This window comes from Pyrgilauda ruficollis, unplaced genomic scaffold (assembly GCF_017590135.1).
Source record: "Pyrgilauda ruficollis isolate IOZ18807 unplaced genomic scaffold, ASM1759013v1 scaffold21, whole genome shotgun sequence".
Lineage (NCBI taxonomy): Eukaryota > Metazoa > Chordata > Aves > Passeriformes > Passeridae > Pyrgilauda > Pyrgilauda ruficollis.
This window is the reverse complement of record NW_024520318.1, coordinates 2,577,720-2,596,905: the sequence shown is the minus strand read 5'-3', so window position 1 is coordinate 2,596,905 and position 19,186 is coordinate 2,577,720.

Here is a 19,186-nt window from a genome sequence, read left to right as displayed (position 1 = left end):
AATGATACAACAGCTGTTTCCTCCCAATTAATTGCATTTAATGGTGCCCAGACTGGGATGCAGAGGCAGCTCCTTCAGATGAAGATGTCAAAACTAATGGAGTGAACTATCTCAAGGTGTGATTAATTCCTGGGCAAATATTTTTCTTTATTAGGCCGCTAATTAGATTACTTTCCAAATTCTTGGTTAATAAAACTATTAATATTTGATATTTATCTACTGCCAGGCACTAATAGCTGGTGTGTTAAAGCCAGCTCTCGTGGAGCTGTATTTTAGCTGGGTTTATGAGCTCAGAGCCTTGCTGTAGTTGGGATGGGCTCGGTGCTGATCTCAGCACTGCACTCTGTAGTAGTCATAACACCTCCTATTACTGCACCAGGGGGCCAGGGAAAGCAGAGCCTGATTATGCTGGGCGTGCTCTTACACAGAGCTGTAACTGCTCTGAAGCCAGATGCAAAAAAATAACACCAAAAAAAACAAGTTAAAATAAAATAAAATTAAAGAATTTGTAAAAGTCCCCACTTTGCAGGGAAAATAAATCAGCTTGAAGGAAGGAATCAAAATTTAGAGATCTCAATGTCCTGTGTGCCAGACCAACACTCTGGGTTGGAATTCTAACCTAGCAGTTTACTCAGAGTTGTATTTACAATGTGGTTCCTAATAGTATATGGTGCTGGAGAATTGCCTGGGTGCAAATAAGAACATGCAGATAAAATCCAGAGCATCTGTGAGCAATCCTGAACATCAGGATCTCCTTGGAGATGCCCAAAGGGTGAAGTGGGCTGGCAGAGGTGAGGGCTGATTCAGGTTCTTAAACCTGGTTTAAATAGCAATTATTATTATTTTTAATAAAAATTATTAATTATCAAGGAAAATGAAATAGAAGTAGGAAAATGAACAAATGGTGCTTGCTTCTGTGGCTTGTAAAATGAGATGGCAAAATTCTTAAATTTTTAGAAGGTTAAAACCTTTTGCCTTTTATGTTTAAAAGCTGCAATGCAATAATTTTTTGTCACCTGTGTCATAAGTTATATCAAGACAATATTTTCACCAAATCCTTATTCAGATGTTGTCACATCTGAGGAACCTGTAAGCCCATGGAGATGTCAGGAGAAGGTGCACCCTGGTTTTCCATCTCTTCCAGGTTTTCTGTGAGGCAACGTTGGAGTAATTTCCATGTGGGAATAGCCTGAGTTAGACATTTGCACTTTGACTCTTGTAAAAACCCCTGCAGGTATCACTGATGGTTTTGGGGTTTTTTTAAAGGCAAATATTTAGGTAGCACAAGGAATTCTCCCAGATCTTCTGTGGATACTCTGATGAGCAAGCCAAAAAGTGTTTGATATCTCCCAAAATTCCTGGGAATGCCCTCATTGATCAGACCCACATCAGAGCTGAAGAGCAAAAGAGAAATTGAGGCAAACAGCACAAATGGAAGACCAGAAGTACCAAGGATAGGGGTTTTTTAACACTGCCCTATTTAAGTTTATCTAGGAAAGTTTAACCTAAAAAAATGGTTCACTGAGCTGTCAGTAAAAGAAATGTTTTAGTGTTGCTTAGGAGTTTCAGAATTAGTGTCAGCAGCTAATAAACACTGAATTACATGTACTGAAATCAAGCTCTATATAACATATGTCAATTTTTGGGAGAAAAATCTACTTTAGATGGAAATTTCTCCTGCCTAGAACTCTCCTGATCACACTGGTCTCATTAAAACACTATTTTTGGGCTAATTTGCAGCTTGTGTAGGTCACCACAGCTTCATTTTCTTTTTCTTTATTGATAATCTGCTTTAGCTCTGCATTTTCAACACAATAATACCACGTCAACACAATACCCCATTACATTTCATTATTCACTTTGCTAGGAATGTTAAAGAGATGGTAATTCATTAATAATTATTGTAACAGTACTAATTAATGTAACACCACCAGCTGCATCCAAACACGCTTTTTTAAATCTAGATAGAAGAGAATCTGGGTAAGAATTTTCCTGTTATAAGGAGTGGGGATGGAAATATTTTCACAAAAATATTATTTCACAAAGGTTTGACACAAGTTTGATCTGAAGCAAAGTGCTGGAAGAACGAAGAAGACAAAGAACCTGAGCAAGGTGGCAACCAGCCTTGGACCTATGCAAATATACCCTGGGCAAAGAAAGGGCTCATTAGCTCTGAAAGGGGAACGGGAGAAAAAATAAAAATAAAAGAGAAAAGGGAAAAGATTGACTCATTTCAGCTCAAGCCAAGGTTGGGAATGTGTGTAGGTTTTCCTAGTTCAGCTGCTGGGCCTGTGGGACATGGTAAAGTGCTGCTTTGTGAGAAATTAAAAATATTTAGATAGATAGATAGATAGGTTATAGTTAGATAGATAGACAGATAGATAGATAGATAGATAGATAGATATGATAATATTGCCTCCTAAAATGTAATGGAACATTTAAAATCAGACCATGAAGCTGCAAGAATGGCAGAAAATGCAAGCTGAACCTCCCATGGTGGCTGGGATTTAAATGCCATTCTTTAGGAGTTACTGGACAAGTGCAAATAATCCACAGCACATGTCAGTCTGGAATACTTAGCAGGATGAAAGCTGATGCTGTGGTGCAGGAAGCTGAGGTGGAACTAAAATCAGGTTTCAGTTGTCAGGTGGCAGACAATGAAAATAGTTCTGAGGACAATTTAATGATAAACATTTGGGCCAGAATGAGTGGGGTTGATTGATGGCTTCACAATGGACCCTCCTCAAAACCTCCAGTAATTCCAGCGTGGTTTAAGAAATTAAGTCTGGCTCTGCTCTTGTGTCAAGATAAAATGGAATCACTAAATATCAATGAGATTTGGAATTTCTCCTTGGCAGACAATTTTAATGGCTATTTTGGTTTTGAATCCAAGCAAAGCATTGATAATGCCAACAAAATCAGTCTATAATATTAAGATATAAAAATTCAAGATCTATCTCTTATAGGAACATACTTCACCTTTTATTCTCTCATGGCATTTGTGACACAATACAGTGCCCACAGCCATGGAAGTGCCACCCTGTTATCTCTTACAAAACATGATAACCTTTATTCTGAATGAAATTCATTAAAATGCACAGTTTAGCATTTTTGAAGATCATTTTCTGCATCAAATTGTTGTCTGCCTGTGACAATGAGAGAGTTTAGCACTGTGACACCCTGACTGAGTTAAAAACCCCGTATTTCAGTGGGCTAGACCAGCTGCATTGCTATGAAATAATTTTTTCCTTGATACTGAAAACAGTTGCTCAGCTCCTGGATTATGTCATAGCCTGGTGTGTTGTGTCATTCTGTACACTGAAGTTTTGACATTTTTCATGTCAGATTTTCAGCTGATGAGCCCACACAATCATTTGGAGTGGTTCTGATGTTAAAGTTTAGTGACCTGCTGGCATTTGAGCCCTTGACCATTTCCTTCCATCCACAATAACCTCATTATCCCTCTTTTCAATCACCCAGAGAGGAAGGTAAAGCAAGGACCACATTTGCTGAGAGAGCAGCCTGCTTTCCGTGGAGTTTTGGAATGATTTGATTTCGCACAAAGCTATATCCTCTCTGCACCTATCCATAATTAATGACAGTCAATTGCTCCTGGTTTTGTTCATGCCAAGGTTATTTTGGACAACACTTTGGTTCAAAAAGCTTCAGCAGAGTCCTGTAAACACTCACTGGGTCACTGATGACAAGATTGCTGTATAATTCTGATACATTATCTTCCAAGCTGTCCCTTGATGTCTCCTCTATGGCCCAAACACCGTCTGTTCTGAGTGCCTCAATTTACAGATGGTCTCTGCTGTCCCAAAATTTAAACACATTCTACATGTCTGGATTTAATTTATTCCCCTGAATGAAACTTTCCAATAAAAGCTGCTTTTTTGGTCATACAAATACCAGCATATCCAAAGTCAAATGAAGTTTGATGTGGGAGTTTCTGGATAACCCACCAAACTCAGCCTGAGCTCGAGGACCACAGCCTGGGGGATCCCCATCCCTGAGGTGTCAGGACTGGGCAGAGCAGTTGGAAGAAAGGCTCAGAGGAGCTTCCTGTGATGCCTCAGGTTTAGCTTTTCTATGTTTCAGGTTCTGAGCTGCTTTAGTGTGCAGTTCTGAGCTTCACATCAGGGCATGGTGAGCTCTGTGCACAGAGCAGGGAGACAAAACAATTCCTGCTCCAGCTGGGCACCAAGGACAAATGATCCAAATCTCAGCCCAAGAGCACAAACCCCGTGGGCTGGAGAGAGAAAAACAAGCAGGATGGGAGTGCAGGGGCTGAGCTGGAATTGGACACTGAACTGCAATGTGCACATGGAGCAGAGCTGATCCCAGGGAGAGACCCCGGGAGCGCTCGTGCATTTTGGGACCATTTGGGTTCATCCTGGGTGCAGCCCTGGCTGGGCTCTTGTGCTGCCCAAGGTGCATCCATGCAGGAGATCCTTTGAATCAATCCCTGCTTTATTCTGGAGCTCTGGCCAGCCTCTGCTCCAGGGGAGCCTGCACAAGGCATCACCTGCATGAGGTTTGCAGCCCTTCTGGAAAAGGGAGAGGGGCATGAACACCCAGGAGAGTTTGGAGGGGTTTGAGAGCCAGCCCTCATGTCCTGAACACCATCACTCACCCCACTCCTGCTCCACCACCCTGCCCCAGTGCTTTTCTCCAAAAATGTGATATTTTCTTTAATGTTGTTGCTTGGATGTTGTAAAAATTGGAATGACAGAGACCATGCCCTTTGTAGGGTAGGGCTGGAAAAATTGAATTAGGAATGAAATAATTTCAGGATAATTTCCTGAGTAAAGCGTTTTGTGTTACCTGGATAAAAAAATCCCAAAGGGAGCTTATTAAGACAGTATTTCCTTTTTTTTTTTTAACACTAAGGATGTCTAGAAGCTGGAGTAGCTTATGGAAAATAGAATTTTTTTTGTGAAGAAAAGGCTTTCAAATATGATTAAATAGACATGTACCAATATTGCTTTCAGGACAGGTGACCCTGGCTTGTGTTAGCAAGGATTGAATAGATGTGTCACATCTTTTCTTCCTTTTATTTACTCTTTGACAGTTAATTTTCATTTTTATAATACCAACTTTGACACTTAAATCAATTCCTGTAGGTTGTATTTTGAACCGTTCCAATAAGATGAAAACTCAAATACACCCGATTTTCCCTGGCTGTACCATTAGTTTCCTGAAGTTGACTTGCAGACTATTAGCTCAAGGGTGCTTTTACAATACAAAAAAGTGAAATTTTCTAGATTTTTAAGACTTTTAAAATGCAAGACAACAAATATAGCCAGGATTATTAGATTTTCAACAGGAAGAATTAGGAACTTGCTTATGAAACTAAAAAATATAAGAAAAATGTACCTAATGGTTTAAAGAGTGGTTTGGTTAAAATATATTTGCGAAATACAGAGGTATTTACTATGACAGCTGCAAATGTCAATAAAATTTAAAGACTTTGCCTTTTCCTGAGTGACCCATCCCCCAGGATCATAGCATCATTCATTATGGAAAAGACCTTCAAGGTGAGGTGCCACAGCTGCTCACTTTTGAACATTTCCATCATCTATGTATGAACACTTAATGGCCAAATTCTTGCCACTGCTGTCCGCCTGTTGAAATGCTTTTGACACCTCTGTGGATTCTTAGGGAACTTGCACAAATACTGTTGTATAAAAGCTTTTTAAATATGTTTTTAAATATTACCAGTCTACCAAATGCACTTGCCCAGCAAATCACAGCTGATGGCTCCATGGATTCCATTTCTGGTTTCGTGTCTTGTTTCCTCGGGCTGAGATCTCCCAGCGTGAGCCTTTTGCATTCCAAATTAAATGGAAATAAAGATGCACAAATTCAGAGGAACTCTGAATAATTTCAACTTGCTACTTTTCCACCTGCCTGTTTCAGTTACTGAGCCTTAGATAATAATGGAAACAGCACTAAGAATATTTTTTCTTTGCTAAAGTGGAGTGAAAGGCTTGTCCTTTTCCCAGTTTCCAGCACAAAGATCCCTGTCAATATCAGGTTGCTGCAGCACAGAACTGCAGACCTGGGTGTAAGTGAGGATGGCAGGAACCCAGAGATGTTCCAAAGGATGCGCTGGGAATTGCATCTTTTGCTCTTTTCTTCACCTTCAAATAAAAAACTATTTTCCTTTTATGGAATCTTGTTCTGCTTCCTCTGAGTTTTCTGCTCCTCAGTGCATCCCTACGAAAATAAAAGGATGTGCCCAGTCCTCCGCCACCACTTCCAGCTGGAGGAAAGATTGTTCCTCTTCTGTTTCACAGTCCACACACACAGATTTTTCAGGGACAACAAAATTAAACATCTATTTCTTCATTTTTATCTCTGGATATGGGACTTACTAAGAAAAACGAAAAACTTTTTTTTTTTTTTTTTTTTTTTTTACCTTGCACACATAGTAATTTCTGTTCTGATTTATTGATCAGGCTTGTTCTTAGGAAAAAAAGAATTCCTATTGCTTTTCCAAAAACACAGAGATAAATCCACTTGTATTACTAATATAATGCTTTGCCAGTTGCATGTAGTTATTTAATCAGAAAAAAGATGATATGACTTTGGAGAAAAAAAGGTTCAAGCTAATAATTTCAAAGTTTTACTAAATGAAATGTATTCACTTTTTAAAAATTGAATTTAAGACAATTTCAAAGTATTTAGAAGCCTGGAACAAGTGGAGGATTTCATTTCACAAGCTAACCTCCAGTTTTACTTTTGGCTCAAAAGGGTTTCAAATGTTTTTGTTAAAGCCAATCCAAAATTGTTTCCCTCGATTTTTTCAGAACTGGTAGCTAAATAAAAAATCAGCTCATACTATTCCAAGGTTATTTGAGGATTTCTTTGTGTTACTCTTGCGCTTCCAGTTTCATTCTCCTGGCTTGAGTAGCAGTTAATTATTTTCTCAAAAATCGAAGTAGACCTTAGCAACATGAAAGCAATAAAGAAATTCAATGGATTGCATTCACTCAACAGGGTAAAAATTTCTGAAGCCTGAAAAGTTCCTGCCCTGGAGAGTGAAAGGCCACTAATAACCCCTTGTCCTTGAGAGCAGCCCTGAAAAGAAAGAGGCAAAAGCTCTACTTTGCTGTGAAGTGGGGTTTCATTTTCCAGCTCCTGTAGATGTTGCAGCAGACACATGCAAGAAATGAAAGTGCTCCTGAGCCAGTTAACAAGATCTTTGTAGAGGAAAGCACACACCCTTCATTATCCTGATGTGAGGGACTTTTAGTCTTCTTCTTCTTCTTCTTCAGGGCTAGGAGTGAGATTGAAGCCCAATAAAAATTAACTTTCGCTGGCGTGGTTGGGGTATAAAAGGCAAAGAAAGAGTTGGTGTTTGTTTTGTCACCCCCCTGTCAACATTTACACCCTTTGCTGTCAATATTGTAATATTCAGCTAAGTCTGATCATGGGGGAGGGGTGGGGTTTTTTTCCCCATAAATTTAGTGAGCTGAAGATTGTCTTTATTCTGTGAAGTCTGTGATTCATTCCTAATGAAAGCTTTGCTTTGCTTGGCTCCCAGCCTAGGCTGAGGACTGGGAAATGACTTTGAATGAGCAGAAGTGCCATCCTGCATTTCACTAACTTACTACACCCTCCTTGATCCAGTGCCTTTTGTCATCTGGGGTCTCATCTCGAAGCCCTTACTAAGGGAAAATTCTCTCTGACTTCAAAGCTAAGCAAAGCCTTTATGAATAAATCACCTGAGGTTTTGGTGTCACTGATCACAGATCCAAACTTCCCAGCCCGTGTGGGTTCAGGAGTGTGTTACCAAGCTTTGCTCTTGGCATCCCTAATTCCTGCTCCTGCTGGCTGTGTCTCTCCTAATTCTCCTTATCATCTCACTGCTTGCCTTCTCCAGATTCAGTAAACTCACAACAACCGGTTTAATCTCCGTATTTAAATATTTAAACCATTTGTCTTACCCAGGCTTTTCCTCTTATTATAAAAAATTACACTCACATAGGAAGTTAAAGAGAAAATAAATTCATTTAAGGGGTATTTTCCTTCTGTTGAAGCAGCATCTTGCTGTTGCTGACATAAATGGGTTTTATTGTCTGAGGTAGGAGGGAGATTCTTGTGGGTGTAATTGAGGGAGCCCAGGCAGTTTTCCCACTCGGAGCAGCTGAGGATGTTGTCCTCAATTTCTAAGCCATGTGAAGCACTGTTAGTGCCTGATTGAAGTAACAAAGGGGATAATCAGATGTTGGGTTGTAGACACGGGTAGAAAAGTCCAATGAGCTTTTTATGAAAGCTTTGCCAAGATTTCTTCAGATGTATTAGTAGCAAAAGCAAATCACTTCATTAGAAGTGTTATTGCAGCAACTATCACACACCCTTCTTGAGCTGTTACAGTGCAATTATTTGAAGGAAAAAGCAAAGAGCTGCAAATTAACAAACTTCAATTATTGTTTTTAAACTTCAAGACTTTCTTCTTTCTTCTCTGAGAAACAAAGCAAATTTCAGAGAAGCTGACAGATCATCTTCCCCACACTCCAAAATCAAAGCTGCTATCATTTGCAATATTTAGAAAATGCAGGTGATATACAGACATTTTTTTTAATGTTTCTCCCATCAACAGTAACATTCAAATTTCCAGTTTAGCAGATTTCTGTTTTCCTCTCAATTAATTCTGGCTTTTTCCAAGAGATTCATTTTTATTCCTTTGAAACTGAGGATGGATGTGTGTGCGCCTGGCCTTGAGAAGAAGAGTCCAACATCAAAGTTCAGCCCCTGACCATGCCTCAGATTATTTTATGTGAATTAAACAAGTCTTGCCTTACTCAACTCTGTCTCTGTGAAAGAGGTTGCTGATAATTTTTCTTCCCTGTGTTTTATCTCTTTCATCCAGTGCATGAGATTGGCTGTCAGGATGTGTCCCATTAAGAAGCAGAGCGCCCAGCACAAGAGAGCCTAAATTGCCATTCACACTTTCCAAAGCAGAAATATGAAGGGATTCAGCATTAGATTAATAAATATAATGTGTCCCAAAATGAGGGAAATCATCTCCACCGTAAGCATCTTTATTTTCCTTGGGAAACTTCACAGACACATTCAGAGTAGCTGATGAGCAATAGAAGCAGTGCTAAAAGACCAATAAAATACATGAAAATCAACACAGACAGATGCCAGCAGGTCACCTTAGATGGTTTTGTGTGAATTAAAAAGAAATATGAAACAATTTACGGCTGGCCCTTCTGCAAGACAGTTCTTTGGAAAATTGATTAGTAATCTCATAGGCTAACCTTTTCTTTGCCTTAGTATTTTACAGCTTGCACCATCCATCTGCCACCCAAGCATGTAAGATCAGCAGCTGCACAAATCAGTAGCTGGATCAGATCACAGTCTATTTGTTCTTTTTTAAAAAGAAATGCAGAAAAATTGGGAAATTTGGGGTTCTGGGGTGATGCTGGATTCCAGGACAGACAGCACAAGGACTGATGTGCTTTTCACCCTTGCACAACAACGTCCCAAGGTCTGAGAACTCAATATATTAAAAAATTACTGAGTTCCAGTTGCAAGCAAAGTATAAAATAAACCCTAATAGAGGCAATTTCCACTGTGAAATGTGAGCAAGCACATGTAAACAGTGATAGAAGTGCAGGCTTGGGTTTGTCTGAAATGAGATTCCTGAGGGCTCAGTCCTGACCTTTCCTGGTTAAACAGATCCTATCTGACCATATTTATAAATATATTCATGGCATATATATTCATACTGTTTATGTACTCAGAGAATGATCTTCCTGTCTCAGAGACAGATTATCTGGCAGCGTTGCCACCCTTCCTCCCAGCCAGAAAAACCCAACCAAGCTGTCAGAGCACACAAGTCAACATTATAAAAGATGAATACCATTTTTATAAGTAATTGCTAATTAAAAACAACATCTATCCACTGCCTGGTGTATTTAAACACTCTTAATTCTTGAGTGTGCAGAGTGCTGGACTTCTCACCTTCAGCCCTGTCCTGATCCTCCCAAAATCTGCAGGAGATGGGGCTGAGATGTGGCTGCATCTGACACGTTCTCAGCTGAGTCCTAATCTGAGCTTGTGCAGAACAACCTCCTGCAGCCTTCAATTACCTCTGCAGAACTCTGAAATTGGATCAGTGAGGGCTCTCCTGACGAGGAGAACATGAGGTGATTTTTATTGTACACAGCCAGCTCTGGAGTGCCAGGTTAGGCTGGAATCAGCTTTAATACTTATTTTTAATTATACCTTTGCAGCAAGGAGTGGAGATCGATAAAGCAGCCTCTTTTGTCTGAGATCCACAGGAGACAACGACCATCATTCCTCTAGGGAGCATTTCACTACCAAAAAATGGGGGAAAATAGGTGTAAACCTGTGATTTCTCCTCTCAAAGAGGATGCAATGCATTTTCTCACTGCCCAGCAAATTTGGCTCATTTTTTAGGTATCACAAGTCCTATCAACATCTTTTATTTTCTGTCATGAGCAGAGTGGTTGAAGGAGTGACTTCAGAGCAGCCCCTCCTGTGTTTGCTTGAGGGGTGACAGCAGCTGGGGTTGTACCTGCATTGGCCATTTGTCACATTCATTCCACGAAAATCCCTCAGTGCCACACTGGAGAAACTCATCTGCATTCCAGGTGCACTCCTCTGAGCTGCCTTTTCTCATCCAACTGGACATTTTCCACCCTGTTGTCAGGGGTTTATGGATTCAGCCACTTACAGGCTCTGGAAAGAGGTGGGCAGCAGAATCACCAAGTGCAAGGTGGTGGGAGATGCTGCTGCACCCTCTCCCTAGGGGCTGGGAATAAATTGAAATTACTCAGCAATTATCTGCTCTGCCCTAGGGGAGGTGGGGGGAAATCCCTTTATTTCTATGAGAACTCTGAAATGCTTTACTCATCACAACCTGTGATGCAAAGGTCTGGGAGGTACAGGGAGAGGTAACCCAGAGCCACAAGAGCAACCCTGCACACCTAAAACAGGAGAATTCTTGGAGAATTAGAGCTGGCTATTTGTTCCTAATTATTCATCCTCTGATTTGCATTCTAAGGAACTGAATTGCTGCAATATACAAAGGAAAAACACTTCATTGGATGTGTTGTGCTTAAAGCAAAGCAGAAAACACCAAAATCCTCTGTCCTGCTTTGCCCTCTCACCGTGGTGATTGTCCATTTTTATTGATAATTAATAATAATTATTAATGTACTGGAAGGACTGTGAGCAAAACACTGAATTTGCCCTTGGAGCTCTGCTTAACCTTGTGAGTTTGGAGGATTTTTATCAGGTGACATTACCTGAGAGTCAGATTTCCTCACCTTTCTCCTTATGGATTTCAGTTCCCCCTTTGGTGTCTCCTTTTTGGGTCGCCTGTGCAGAACTTTTGGACTTCATGTCATTTTAAGCACAAGGCAGAGTTTACCTGAGAAATATTTAATAAGAAATAGGCCTAAACAACAATTCTGAATTTATCATAATACTACCTGCAGCTTCAAATTTGAAAAGATCTTTCAGAATGTGTTTCAAAATTTTCAAATATTTATGTTGCATCATAATATAACTTCTATATTAATTTTTGAAGGATTCCAAGGCATCTTCCTTATTCTTTCCTATATGCAAATATTCTAAATACATAACACGCTTTTTATTAAAAGATTGGGAGATTTTATTCTCCCAGCTCAATTCCTGAAGTTCAGCTTATCAGCATTTTCACCTGCATTTCTGAACCAGGGAATTTTATGTTCTGTGTGACCCACAGGGATGAGTGAAAGAGCCTAAACAGGCAGGGATTTCTTCTTTTCTGCCAACACCTTTGTTTGTTTTCAGCCTGAAAGTGGCAGCTGTACATCAGGAATTCTTTGTTTCAGAGATTTAACTCCTTCTTTTGCCTCCCTTCAGTGGATTGTTGGAAAATCCATGGTATAAAAACCCCATCTCTGATCAGATTCTTTCATTAATGAGATGCCCAAATGAACAGACCCTTTGTCAGTAAACCAGGAAAACTCTCAGTAGTACAGACACCTCCAGAAAAACTACTTCAGATTTATTTTGCCACTAATATCCCTCAAAAAAAAAAAAATTAAAAAACACCACACTTAATCTTTCAAATTAGTCTCTAATTGGAATAAAAATCTTTATTAAGATTGCTAAAGAGAGATATTTTTCCTAAAGAAAATAGAATTACTGCTACAATATTCAAGGTTAGAAGATTTTCCTTTTTTTTATAGTGAGCACTACTCATTACATTTTGAAGTTTTTTCCTTAGGCCAAGGTGATATTGGAAGATGCAGCTCAACAGCATAAGGAAAAAAATATATATTTGTCTTTTTATTTTTTTCTGGGATAAGCAGAGGGCTGGATTTTTTCCTTTATTTTTTTTTCCTTTAGGGATAACAAAAACTACAAAAATTGATCCAAATGGAATTTTCATATTTTAGGTTACACTACATCAGACATGACCTTTTCCAATGGTTAATAAATCAAGGCCTACCTAAAATAAAAGCAGGCAAACAAAACTAAAAGCTCTTGGATGAGCTTACTTCACAGAAAATGTAATAAACACGTGAAATCTGATATACCACAAGCAAAATCAAGATTCATAATTTATTCATGGCTTCATCAATAGTTCCAAGAGACTCCCAGCACAGACAGATTTGTTATGCCACATTAATATTTTATTGGGTTTTATGGAAGGGAGGAAAAAAAGGAACAAGGAGGATAAAATGATACAAATAACATTTAAAAGACGAAGGAAGAAGAGGGAGGTTGGAATTACTGAGATTGAGGAGAAATGAGAGGAAAATGGTCAAATTGCACTGGGTGGGGCTGGGTGCCACCACACCAGGGGGTCAGACAGAACTCACAGAGCTTCACTCTCCTTCTTCAGCGTCTAAGAAACCCATCTGACAAATTTATGTTCAGACAAGGGGTTGTTTAGGAAAAATGAATGGTCAGAGAGGAAAAAAAGTGCTGAACCTGAACTTGGTAAAACTTTTTCTCAAGATAAATATCAAGTGAATGCCCAGAGCTGCAACCCAGAGTCCTGGAGCCCAGGGCTTTCCCTCTCCCTGCAGCATTCAAACCATAATTTCCATGAAAATTGGGATTTTCCCTCAAAAGCACTCCCATCAAGGGCCCTGTGTCAGCAAGGCCACTCCTGTCCTGCTCTCAGCACCTTCCAGCTGCAGCAGTTTTAGCTCAGCTGGTGACACTGCAGCAGAATATTCTCAAAACTGAAAGATGTCTCTACTCCTTGAAGAATCACATCTCCTCCCAGTTTGGAATTAGCTTTTTTCACTTTTTTTCCCTATTTGATTTTTTTTGGCAGAGAGCACAGTTGAGAAATGATGGATTATGATTTCTCATTTGGACTCCAAGTCCATGCAACGGCCAAAGGAAATAAGCAGTTTCTCTCAAGAGGCAGAAAGTGCATTGTTAAGGTGAAAGTAAAAGCAGGAGACAAAATTAAAGTGATTTGTCCCAGATCCCACAGCTGGAGAGCTGAGCTGAGGCTTTGTAGCTTTGTGAGATGTTCACTCCCGACGCCGACCGGGAGTGGACACAAGGAAAATCCTGAGAAATGGAGGCTTGGTGGAGTGAAGTTCAGTTTAACCCTGATTTCAGAGGCTGGGTTTGCTCCTGGTTTGTGGTCACATAAGGAATGGCATCCTGCTTGTGCCAGCAGCACCGGGGCAGTGAAATCCCCCAAAAAGAAGGACTTTGAAGGGATGGGGCGTAGCCAGGGAAGGGAATGGAGCTGGGAGGGGTCTGGAGCCCCAGGAGGGGCTGAGGGAGCTGGGAAGGGGCTCAGCCTGGAGAAAAGGGGGATCAGGGGGGACCTTGTGGCTCTGCACAACTCCTGCCAGGAGGGGACAGCCGGGGGGATTTGGGATCTTATCCCAGGGAACAGGGACAGGAGGGGAGGGAATGGCCTCAGGCTGGGCCAGGGCAGGCTCAGGGTGGATATTTGGGAAAATTATTCATGAAAAAGGGTTGTCCAGCCCTGGCACAGCTGCTCAGGGCAGTGGTGGAGTCTCCATCGAGGGATTTAAGGTCCCTTCCAACCCAGCCATTGATGGTTCTCTGAATGTGACCCACAGCACCTGATCTCACTGCAGAAAAGGCACCAAAAGAAACAGAGTTCAGTTTCCTTGGATTCTCTGGGACACCAGAACCATCCCATGTTTTCCTGTACCTCTTGATCAATTCTAACAGCAGCTCTCCAGCTTTTTCTTCTTTGGGGAGTTTCTGAACAAGTTCTTGGCTTCCCAGCCAAAGCCTTGCAGTTCAATTTCTCCCGGAGCACCAGAAAAAAAAGAAAGAGCAGTCATTTGCTGGAATCATGAGCAGCTAATTTGCTGAGTTTAGTGGCAGGAAGCCTGAAGATAATCAATCCAGTTCTTCTCTACATATATGAATGTAAGGCAGCGTGCTGAGGAGGGCAAATTACACTGCTCAAAACAAGATGAACAATCTTATCAGGTGAAACTGTGGATAAATCTTCACTGGCAGAACACTTTCCTCGGAGTATCTCCAGGTTCTAGGGAGACTTTTGAGTGTCTCACGTAGTCAGAACCAGCACAATTGGATAATTACTCTGATTTAGGATATGTTTATGTTTTTATCTAGAAGAGAGTTACATTTGCAGCACAGATTTCCAGATTGCTGCAGTTATTCCTCCTCTGAGTTCAAGCAGTTGGACATAACTAAGTTTATATGGAAACATTTCACTGTTAAAAAAATCCTAATTCTTTACTGACTCTTTGTTTTTCTCTATGTAAAAACTATTTTTTAACACTCTCTAGTACTTACTTGCATCAAATGTATAATAGCACAATAAAGATATAATTACAACAAAGAAAAATATAAATATAGATACAGAGAAAATAACACAGATAAAATAAATATGTAAATAACAACACAGATTTTGGCCTTCTGTGCAGCTAAGAACTCTCTTCTCTATTTCATCCAGCCAGATCCACACCAGATTGCTCAGATCCATCAGGCAGCAGAGGAAGTTTTCTCTACCCATCACATAGCTCAGACACTGAGACAGACAAAATAAATGTGAGCTGAGCTGGGCAATATAAAACTGCCTAAAATCCTTCTGGGGCTGTACAACTCCATAATTCTTCTGAGATTCACTGAGCAATCATTTCTCTCTTTCTTTCTCCTCTGAGGTGGGTTTAACTGACAGGACCAAAACTCATTGCCAGGAAGTAAAAAGGAGAAAACTGTACTGTGTGTTTTACAGCTGGGCTGTAGTTGGAGAACTTCACCAGCCCTGCTGTAAAATCCCCTCATTGGCTTCTGGGCAGTGAAATATGGACAGAAAAACAAACAAATACAGGAGTCACTTCCCCACAGATGACATTTAGGGCTGTGCTGGGTCTGTCAAGTGAAATCTTGGGCAGGGAATTGATTCACAGCTTCCCTCAAAATGCCAGAGAGTTGTGACTCTCCAAGGTCTGGAAAAAGAAGATTTGGGGCAGTTTGTACTCCCTTGCTGTGTGAGGAGGTTTCTTCACAATTGTCCAGAAGCTTGTTGGGAATCCAGAAATATCCCATCTTTTGTTCTTTTGGAGCTCAGGCTTTGTATTCTGCTGTGAGCAGCAATTCATGAGAAAGCAAACAGACAAAGCAAAAACAATATCCTTTGTAAATTCCCCTGGCCAAGATTTAGGCACCTACAAAGCAATGGCTTTATTTTTCCCACGCTGGGGATTTGTGTTCCGTGTTGGCACACAAAGCCAGGAGCACCAAAGGGAAGGTGAGATCCTCAATTCAGGTGCTTGAATTGGGACAATTTTGCAATGTCAACACGTGTTACTTTTTTCACTGAAAGGGTCAAGTGCTTTTTTAGAAATAAAACCTGAAACAAGCTTTGGTTGCGAAGTTTCAAATGAGCTCTTTTAAATTGAAAAACAAATGAAAAGGCTGCTCAGCCTCACCTTTTTGAGGGCATATGTGAGATCACAGCATTGGAGCAGACTCTGAGAAAAATATTGTGGCCTACTGAACTCTGTACAGAAAAACAGAAAGGAAAAGCAATATTATTCCAACTTATTGCACAAACACACCTGTGTGCACCCAAACCGAAGAGTAAAAACCAGTGTACCAACGTTATCCTCTCTAATTAGGGAATTGTGAATAATGCTGGCAATAAAAAAATGCCATAAAAGGGCAAGAAAATGGCATCTCTCATAATGAAAGATGTCTCCTTTGGGGTCACATTTAGCTTTTGTGGGCTGACAAAGGGATCAGTCTCCATGACATATTGTTAAGTGACTGTTCCTCTGATCCTGGAATGTCTTCTCCACTCACATACATATTTCTGGCTTGTTAGGGAGGCAGCCTGACAGTACAAAGGGCTGGATGTATGTCTGTGCATTGTAAGCAGAACTTGGAGATGCTCTGAGTCAGGGTTTTATAATCAGATGCCAGGGCTAAGTAACTGGTTATGTTCTACATCTTCCCCAAAATAATAAAAAGTCTGAAGCGGCTCTGGATGCAGGGAGGCTCTGCAAAGCTCTTTTGAGGTTTTTAAAATGCATGATTGGAAATATCTGCTGGGTTTTTTTGTCTTGTGTTCCTCAAAATCTGATCAAACGTTGAAGATGATCAAATTTCCATGGGGGAAGAAAGCACAAACTTCCGCCATTATCTCCTTTTCTGCTTCCTTATAAACCCAAACTGGATGGCATCCAATTTCTCCTCGCAACTGCCTCTGGAAATGAAAGAGAGCCTGAATAGAGGAGGAGATGAGCTGCTTTAAATGCTTTTTCATAGTTCTCACTGCTATGAAAGCTTCATTAAAAGCTGCAGCTTGCTTGTTTTCGAACTCTTCCGAAGTAATAAGCATATAATTGTGCTGGAAGCTCGGGAGGAGCGTGTCCCTGCAAGCCACTGCAGCAGCCTTTCCTTTCAAGGTCCTTCTGCATTTTCTTGGGGATCAGTCATTCCCATCTGAAGGAAATTTAGAAGAAATATTGGGGTTTTTTTTAAAGACGACGTCGACGATTTGCAATGTTGATATGTCGACAGAAATTACTTCCTCACGGACTGTTCACTCTGAGGGTGTGTTGTGAGGCATAACAATTATTTTGCCTTTTGTTTTTTTTTGGTCTTCTTAACCCACATTCAAACTGTGTCAGGCACAGGCTCACTGCTGAGCCCTCTTATATTTATTTTGATTTCTTCAGATGGAGAAATGAGGAAGAAAATTTGTGCTACCAGCATTTTTTACAGTTTCTTCTAAAAAATTCAGCTGCAGTGCTGAGATCCACACATGTTCTGACTGATTCCATGGGATTTCTTCTGCTATCTCCTGTGGAGCAAAACCAACCTTGCTGCAGATGTTAATAAATGCTCTTTTAAAACAGCTGGAAGGGATTTTGGGAGCATGGAGAGATGAATTTCATAACACCAAGGGTGAGAACAACATTCAAAGCCTTTAAATCACCCTCCACAATGAAATCCTTCAGTGGCAAAAAGCCACTTCATGGATTCAACAAATTCAATCCAATATTTACTCCTGAAATTCCACATTTAAAGTCCTAGGCCAGGATGCAAGAAAACAGAGATTTCCACATTGATTGAGGCTGGATCAGAATCTTTTCTGATTTGTCCCAAAAATCACAGCCCCAAACATCCCAGTGTATAAGAAATACAGTATTGACAAGATTTTAGGTAATTCTCACTAAAAATATAGGGAAAATTCTCAGAGTGAACTTAAATTAGCAAAAAAAAGCCTAATGGGAACACTGACAAAGCTATTTAGAAAGCCAGCTGTGGATTCTGTGAAAAGGAATTGACATTTATTTAGAATATACATTCCTTGGGAATATGTTTCTGAGCCATGCTTCATTGCCTTCTTCCAGTCTGCACAAATTTATTACCCAAAATAAGATCACAGTGCCCAAAAAGTCACTTTGACTCCTTTCCATCTTGTTTCCAGTTTATTTCTAGGATTCCAGTGAAAATTCCCTCCCAGTTTACAGTGAAACAGAATGGATTCATAAATCATAAAACACAAAACTATGAATTTTAATTTTTTTTTCCTCAGAGAATCTTGATAGCAGCATTTCCCAGTTTTCCCCAAGCTAACTCCACACCAGCACCTAGAAATAAGAAAGCATATTTACATTTGTTAATTTGCTTTTCACCAATTGAGAAAAATAACTCACAATAATAGAAGCAAAACTTATAGTGAGGCTGAAGATAACTCCAGTTCCCACTGAAACAGTGAAAATTTCCTGGCACATAAAATAAATATGAGTAAAACCAGTGGAAAGACATTTCTTTACTTTATTTTACTCCTTCTTTTTAATCAGTGAAGATATTGCCACATAAAATTCCCTATTTTGGAATTTTATTCTCTGACTGAGAGGCTCTTCTGATAGAAATAATATTCCCAGCAAGTCAAACAACTTTAACCATAGGTTTTACTTTTACCCCACAGGTTGTACCATGCCCCAGAGGAAAATGTCCCCTCAAGCCAAATCTCATTGGAGAGTTGAGGATGGAGGGTGATCCTGGAAGGCAATATTGAGTTCATTCTCCTCCCTCACCTTTATTTCCTTACAAATTCCTCATTTCCAAGCCATGAATATCCTGTGAGTTGCAACACTTGAGGTTCTAGGAGCAAATCCCAAATTTAGGACCTATTCAATCCACACTGCCGAGGCATGGAAGCCAACCCAGCTGGATGGGCAGCTTGGAAATGGACTCCTGAGCACAGATGTGGTTCTTGTCCTTTTTTAATTTCAAAATCCAGCGAGGAAACGAAGGAAATGTTTGCCTTGTTGTCCGTGTGCCACAATCTATGAGTTTTCATCAAAACCCTCCAGTATTTTCAGGTAGAGTCATCTGCAGACACTCCCAGAAGCAATTAACACAGCCTGGGTTCGTAAATGCTTCCTGCCCGTGTTTGTTTGTCCTGGGAGCTCTACAAATATTATTTGTAGGGTTCCTGGTAAAGCTGGGAATGCTTATCACAGAATCCTGGAGCTGCCTGTGAGCTTGGGAAATGCTGTTTGGAGCCAGGATATTTTGCTGTCAGGCATCACTGGGGTGGGAAGTGGGCAAATCTCTCACTTGACACTAAAAGGGGGAAGAGAGGAGAAGGATGCTCCAACTTTGAGTGGCTGAGATGGTTTTGTTCTTCTTCCTAGAAAAAATTCCACGAAGGAAA